The sequence below is a fragment of the Cyprinus carpio genome, chromosome A7, assembly GCF_018340385.1.
Source record: "Cyprinus carpio isolate SPL01 chromosome A7, ASM1834038v1, whole genome shotgun sequence".
NCBI classification, from domain to species: domain Eukaryota; kingdom Metazoa; phylum Chordata; class Actinopteri; order Cypriniformes; family Cyprinidae; genus Cyprinus; species Cyprinus carpio.
Window position 1 is genome coordinate 7,801,762 of NC_056578.1, and position 7,024 is coordinate 7,808,785.

The window sequence follows — 7,024 nt, forward strand, 5'->3', positions numbered from 1 at the left end:
TCATACTGTGTTGTAATGCAATATTGGATTTCTTTCAGCAGTCTTGTTCATTTCTTCAGGTGTTCTGCTGACTCCTGCTTTGTGTTCCCTCAGTACACAAGCACACACACATACACATTCACACTCGTGTATGTTGAGTGAAAGTCACCAGTGTCCATCACAGTTAAACAGCTCGTCTAATGAGGTGTGAAAAGCAATTGAGACAGAGCTGTGCTTTAAATCCATCCGGCTTGGACTCATATCAGCGCTCTCAGGTGCATGGGCGATGCTGCACACACTGCATTTCACAGCATTTAATTCAACATTTAAAAGAAAAACAACCTTGGCAGCAGATGTTCTTTCACAAAAGCTCTTCAGAAGTCAAAAGAACAGAACAAGTGGAGACGCACTCAGTGCTCATATCTGGCATGTTTACTGTATGTTACTGACAGACATGTTTTGGGTTATTATATCTTGCATGTTTGCATACTTTTTTTTCATGCCATGCCTTTTCCCAGGAATTAAAGCCCCAAGTCCCTGGAAGGACCATTATGTAGTAGCGGTTTATTTGATTTCTAATGTTTTATGTATTGCATATCAAAACAGCGAAGGTGGCGATGAATATTTATTCTTTGAGCAAAGCTCAACCTTCAAAATGTTAAAAGCCACAGCAGCCACAGCTTTTACAGTGCAGTACATTGTTGAACATGGCATTGCATTTAATATCAAAGCTAGCTGCAATTGCATAACATATTGCAACATAATTTAATTTCAAAGCCGAATACAGTAGTGGTGAATGTGACATGTTGTGGATCATTGAATGCAGAAAAAAATAGATAAATTTTGCTACAAGTATTTGCTTATAGTGTCATTTTTTCCATATCTCTATTGCTATAATATCTCCAGTGCCTTTACATGATTTGTAATCAAAACAAACATTGATCTGTTCTTTGGAAACATACCATTTTAACACATACTATTCAACACTACCATCATTGATATGCACATGAAAAGTAAATAACCTTTTTCCTTGAGATCTTTTAGAAATGCACATTCATTTGGCTTTGAGTCATATATGAGATCATTTGAATAATTATTAGGAATTTTAAAGGTTCGTCATCAGCGATGACATCATCTGCCTCCTGTCATTAATAAAGAACATACCTCATCTTCAATCTGCTCTTCATCTCCTCTTAATGACAGATGCTCTTGAACAGCAATCATATTTGCCCCTTCAAAGCCTCCTGTATTAACTATGGCACCGCTCAAGCATGTATAAATGTTGCATTTCGGCGACAGGCCATGCATACTTAGTTTATGAGTAGCAGACACTGAATAGATTGACCTTTATCTGCACCCAGCAGAGAGCGAGTGAGAGCAGTGCTTTATAATCTCGCTGCTCTAATTGGTATTGTTCTGAAAAAATTCCCCCTCCCACAGTAACAGGACTTAAACTGTTTAGAAAATGCATGTTGCTTTTGCCTCATGCAGAATAAAGCCTGAGTGTGTTTATTGCTTTTTATGTTTGCAGGCCTAATGAGCAGATCATGACATTTTGAAACAAATGCAAAACCTACCACATCTAGTGCAATAAAACAATTTCTACGACAAACTATTTCAGGAAATTTCAATTACATTTGCTTGCAAATACAGACACTATAAGGTATATTCAAAAACCTTTAGGATTATACAGGATTATGCAAGATGAATTAGCGAATTGTTAATTTTATTATGATAAAATCCCCATCAGTTCTCTCTCTCTCTCTCTCTCTCTCTCTGAAGGATCATGTGACACTGAAGACTGGAGTAATGATCCTGAAAATTTTTAGATTTGCATCACAGGAATAAATAAATTTAAAAATATATTCACATAGAAAACAGTTATTTTAAATTGTAATAATTTTTCTCAATATTTTTTATACTGTATTTATTAATTTATTTTTATCAATAAATGCAGCCTTGGTGAGAATAAGAGACTTACAAAGACATTCAAAAAAAAAAAAAAAATATTACAAACTTTTGAGTGGTGGTGTATGTATTTGACCGAACTATTATAATAATAATAATAATAATAATAATAATAATAATAATAATAATAATAGTAATAATAATAATAATAATAATAATAAAAAAAATTATATTAGACAATGGATGTATTAGAAACAGTACTCCTAAACATAAGATCTAGAAATCATCCATGCACAACTACATGCAATTCTCATCAACCCCCAGCACAGTAGGTGGCGATATATATAAACCTAATCCAAGTTATGTCAGCAGTAAACCCAGTGAAGAAGAAAAAAAAGAGGTGCCATGGTCAAAGCTGGTAAGTTTTGCTTGTTTGGCATGCATTGTTCTTAAGCATGCATTAAATAGAAAAACAAACAGTAAATGTCAATAAGATTCATATTAATTTATTTTCTGTACTATTTATAGAAAACTCATATCATTGACTTGTAATATTGTTGATTAAGGCCATGACCAGTGACAATAATAGCCATGAAGGTTTGAAATTTTATATCCCGTCTAAAATTGCTTTATTATCTGTGACAGGATGGAAGAGAAGGTAAATATACAAATGAAAGTCCTTTCTTAATCATAAGTGACTTCAGGTGTGTCTGGCACTAACTGATTCAACCGTAGAACTTCTGAAATTCCTCATCAGGACTAATGAGAAGACGAGTGTGCTAAACAGGGAGCTGTTCAACTCCAAGGCTTTTATCTGCGCTTCACTGTTCTGCTTTAATCAGTGCAGTGACTCAGGGCCGTATCAGATTGACTGCAGGCCTAGAAAGTAAACATGTTGTAAAGCTATTTTTGTTGCTTAATTTACTCTGCTTTTCCCTGGTGTTCTCATGGTTTGGATGTGATATTCTCGCACCTGAGACCTGGGTCCCATTCTAGGTCAGAATATGTGCTTTTACTGTTTTTTTTTTTTCTTCAGTATAGTCCCAGATGGCAATAGTGATTCTGTGAGGGCTAAATTCAGTGTTTCCAATGCACAAGGATAATAAATATTAAAAGGTCATTAAAGGTTTTTTTGGGGATGACTCAGTCCCAGCGATCTCAGTCAACCACATTTCTACATCTTAATACTCAATTCCAGATGGATTAAATCAAGTCTCTTTAAATATCCTTTATTTCATCGAATTCATTTGAAAATACACAAGGTTGCTGTTAAAATTTGGATTGTGATCTGCTTTTCATGTTTAGCACAAGGAATCATTTTGAAGTGAAGTTTGTGTGTGTGTGTGTGTAATTGCATTTTTGCGGCGGTCAATACATCACTTGACCTCGTTATCTCTTTGCATATCATTAAGAAAGATTAATTGCATCTTTTATTCTTTCTCTTCTGCTCTTTCCATTCCCACTTAGAATAAAACAGAGATTATATTTGACCTTAAAGATTTCAAACTTGCTAAATTTTACAAGTGTTTAATACAGTGTTACATTCAGTTTCTGGAGGTGAAAAAATCCCTTTCATTTTCTTCTCATATCTTTTTTTTTTTTTTTTTTTTTTTGTTTCAGATAAAATGTGGTTAATCTCAGGTTGGTTGGATTTGAGCTCTTGAAGATTTTTCTGAAATCTCAATAAAGAATGCAATGAATTCTTATAAGAAGCTCTAAACAGCCTGATCTCATTAGTATTCATAGGTTTAAACAGTAATGTTTGCACATGCATTTTTTGCTTAACTACACAATATGGACAGCAAACAAAAGTACTTATGCGTGCACAGCTTTAGGAATGTAAAAATTGTTGTAAAACATTTATACTGTATTAAAAATAAACTTGAATAGCTATATTTAAGTGTCACATAGAATCCCTAAACTTAAAGCATTTGGCAACAGTACCGAAATGGTAAGTAACAGGATAATGAGCTTTTCAAGTCTTTGCTAATTTACAGGCAACGGCGACTTTGAAATGACTCTTAAAGGAAACAATGGCAGCTCAGGTGTGAGAGCAGAAGGTTGAAGGAAACGTCTTCTCTTCTACCTGAAAGCTTCTGCGGCTCATTCATGCAGCCTTCGTGCATTTCAAATGAAAAGCTCCTAAATTCACCTGATTTCCTGAGTGTTCCCATATGCTGATGCCGTCAGTGCTTGACATTTCAATTACTTCACTAGTGGCAAATCATAATCAATTAAAGGTGCATTTCAATGAGCCACCAAAGCACCTGAGCGCTAATGCAAAACAAAACACGAGATTTTCCAAAGATTAGTCCTCCCGCATCGATTCAGAACACAACAATTGGCTTAGCGTCAAATTTGATCACAATTTGGCAATCCCATTTCCTTCTGCTGATTCTTGAGATATGAGAGAAAATAAGTCCCGCGGTTTCACCCGCCACTCAGATTGGAGAAATTTAAAACATTTTCACTTTGAAAAGAAACAGACAAAACAAAACAAAAATCAGATGTGAGAGTCGGTCTTCATCCTGAAAGTTCACCTTTTGTGAGTATCACCACTGTTTGGTGAGTTTTAGAGTTGATCGCTGATTTTCTGCATCAAAACTGTCACATAATCTTTTGGGATTTTAATTAACTTGCATAATTTTTAGTAGGTCATATTATTACACCACGATGAACAAAATCAATTGCATTTTATCCAGTTTTCACCTGACTTTGAATGCTAAAAATGTGAATTACTTATAAACTACATATAAACACATGATAGAGCAATAATATTTTCCCTAAAGTTATTATGTCTCATATACAGCATATGGATGCTTCAACATGTTCAGATTCTTAATTCGTGAGAATTGGAAGAGATGCTTGTTGCTTCAGATCAGTCACTTATATAGAATTTCAGGTATAATTTCAGTTTGGATGCACACTAAGAAGACAGTGATTTGGAACAGAGCTAATATAGAAGATAGGACCGCTAAAGTAAGTATATACTAGTTTGTGACAGACGTTGCAGCATGCAGGAGGCAGACTAAATGGAAATTCAAGGTCACAGCTGATTAGTGTGTGCACTTGTGTGTGTGTGTGTGTGTGCATACATTGCTCAGCCTGTGGTGTATAATCTCACAGTAGAGATACATACGTAACATAATACTGAAGGAGCTCCTGTCCTTCTCCCACACAAACAATAATGTATTAATAATGGAAGCATTACAATATGTAACCATAATGGTTATAACATCAGATGAAATATGAGAGCAAATCTTGGGTGCTTAAAAAAGGGTGTTATGAATCCTTATGTTTTAACCCTTTTTTTTCCACATTTTATATTATTATTCTGATTTCTGTCATTTGATCAAACTGCAGATGTCGCTTCCCAGAGGATTATGAATCTTTTGTTACTTCAAGGCAGTGTTGTTTTAGTATCATTGATGTACTGTTAATGTAAATATGAAGAAAAGCCTGTTATATGTTGTCACATTTGTGAATTAGCATGTTTTGCATCATTAAAAATAGTTTGCTTAATATTTTATCCAATATTTTGATGCAACAGATGGAATGAAAATGCATATGAATGAGTGAAGATGTTTGAATGGTGAAAAAAGAGAATATGTTCCTTTCATCTGTAAGTGTGTAAGTTTGATTATGCAATGCTGATTCCAGCCGGATAAGGAGGAGACAGCCCCTTACTGTCCCTGATATTTAGCAGATCCAATTAAACTGGTTCAGAGTTTCAAAAGCCCAACGCTTCACGCATGGATCTGTGGGCTCTTTGATAGGCTTCCCCTTGGAATGAGGTAACATCCATTGAGTCTGGCCTCTGTTAACACTGTTTAGTCAGCTGGAAAATTAAGAATATCGGACAGAAACCAGAGGGTTGTTGAAGCTGAGCTTCTCAAGGCCGGTTTAAACTTCCAGACATTCAGTACAAATGAAAGCAGCACTTCTGTGTCTTCAAAACCATGTTAATTCTTGGTCATTTTTATTTTATTATTTAACCTTGTAAAGTGGAACACTGTGTCTTGTGTCTCTGTGCGACCAGCACAACACAGCAACATTAACTCAATCAATGGTGTGAGTTTTGGGGCGGGACTATCTGTTTGTTTGAGGGAGTGTTTGAGAAACCTGTTTGAAATGTGATATTTGTATTTCTGATTTTAATGATGCCATTAGTAAGACTTCAGATTTATCCAGAGGTTCCCAAATGCTGGGTCACAAAAAAAAAAAAAAAAAAAAAAAAAAATATATATATATATATATATATATATACACACACACACAGTATTTTATTTTATTTTATTTTATTTTATTTTATTTTATTTTATTATTTTATTATTTTATTTTATTTTATTTTATTTTATTTTATCCAGCATTTGGGAACTTCTGTTGTGCTATATATATAAAATGGACCCCAGGAGTCTCTTTCCTGTCATCTGCAGACTACAGAGATTCTCTAAAACATATAATTCATTTTAATGATACACTGAAGTGATGTCATAGCGCAACCAGAGCACTGCAGTTTGAGGTCATTTCTCTGCATGATTTTGTGCATTTCAATGTTCTCCCACATTTGTGACAGTCTGCAAAAAACAAGGTCTACAGTATATTAGATTCTGTAAGACCTAAGCCAAACCAGCTGAATGCTAACGAGAGTCTAGAGCAAAGCTGAGTGAACAGTAATACAATATTGATTTGTCAGGAGCAATGATATTGACTTGACTAGGTGGCAAGAGTTGTGTCTGACACTGATGTTAGTGGTGCAAACATAAACGAATGGCCAGAGTTCCCTGAAGGTTCATGCAAGTATTAACCAACAATCTAATGAAAACATTTCAGCCCGGGGCACCGGATTACCATATTAATGCTATTATCAGAAAATTGTTATGCATGATATGCAAGGCATCTGTTTATGAGTTTATGATGTCTTAGAGACACCACCCTTACAATAATTTAGCAGCTGCATTGTCTTTTTTTATGGCCAAGTATCAATGGTTACTATGAATCAAACTGTGTTATGTGTTATGGAAGAATAGTAAATCAAATACCATGGCGTACACCATGCAAGGTCAGTGGTGTATGGATCATTTAGAATACGAATGCATTGTCATTTATACTGTATGTAGGCCTGTATGTTATGCAA

At 34.8% G+C, this 7,024-nt stretch overlaps 1 long non-coding RNA gene across 1 annotated transcript; it reads left to right on the forward strand.

The window, feature by feature from the left end:
- The first annotated feature begins 2,275 nt into the window (after nt 1-2,275).
- On the forward strand, nt 2,276-2,793 carry LOC122145572. Its single transcript, XR_006160403.1, has 2 exons — nt 2,276-2,305; nt 2,533-2,793. It is a non-coding gene; the product is annotated as an uncharacterized LOC122145572 (long non-coding RNA).
- Nucleotides 2,794-7,024: the final 4,231 nt, after the last annotated feature.